This window comes from Myxocyprinus asiaticus, chromosome 24 (assembly GCF_019703515.2).
Source record: "Myxocyprinus asiaticus isolate MX2 ecotype Aquarium Trade chromosome 24, UBuf_Myxa_2, whole genome shotgun sequence".
NCBI classification, from domain to species: Eukaryota; Metazoa; Chordata; class Actinopteri; order Cypriniformes; family Catostomidae; genus Myxocyprinus; species Myxocyprinus asiaticus.
The window spans coordinates 2579299-2580373 of NC_059367.1; positions in this window are offsets into that span (position 1 = coordinate 2579299).

A 1075-nucleotide genomic window follows, 5' to 3' on the forward strand; every position below is an offset into this window, starting at 1 on the left:
GAGAATAAAACCAGAATAACCACAAAGTGTACATTTTATTACCATAGTTTTTGTTTTCCTGTATTATCACTATGGGTTCACTACCAATATCATGGTTAAAATACTGTATGGTTACTGTAGTGAAATATATTGTGAGGGAATGTAAAACTTTTTCAGGAAAAAATATTCTGCCCTGTCCTCTAAGGCCCCCCACTGTCCAAGACAATATTTGAAGGCCCCCTCTCCCTAAACTAGACGTGTCTGATTAAAATAATTAATCATTGATAATTTTGTATTCTAGAAGTTTCAGAAAGAGTTTGTTTATAATTTGTGGGCATACATCTTAAAGTATTTTTAGCATTTGAATTAAGTTTGATTATTAAAATTATTTTTAATATTTCTTATTTTACATTAATTTTAAGTAATCTTGAGGCCCCATTGGAAGTGTTGTAACAATTAGCAGAGATGAGATGCGAGATGATGGATCTATACGCAGGCTTTTTAATGAAGATGATGAAGGTGATACAAGTAACGGGGAGAAATGCAAAGAACCAAATAGTAATAATTCATAAATAAAGAACAACGATCGCAGGACATACAGGGAAACATAAAAGTCTTAGGAAAGGTGACAAACTGTGACAGAACTCACCCCCCAAGGGGCGACTCATGGTGCCCAAAGACGGATGAGGAGGGCAGGATGAGGCGGATGACGAGGAAGGATCCAGGGGATGCTCAAGGTGCCAAGGAGAAGTTGGCAGATGATCAGGAGGCCTGGGAGGTGGCCAAAGGGCCAGGACAGGGTCAGGAGGCCTGGGAGGTGGCCTCAGGGCAGGGACTGGGTCAGGAGGCCTGGGAGGCGGCCACAGGGCAGGGACAGGATCAGGAGGCCTGGGAGATGGCCACAGGGCAGGGACAGGAGGCCTGGGAGGTGGCCATAGAGCAGGGACAGTGTCAGGAGGCCTGGGTGGTGGCCACAGAGCAGGGACTGGATTTCTAGGAGGATGAACCAGAACGGGGTCAGGCGGAGCCACAGGAGGATCGGGGATTTGAGACTTAGGAAGTGGAGACAGTGGTGGAGTGGGCTGAGCCGTAGGAG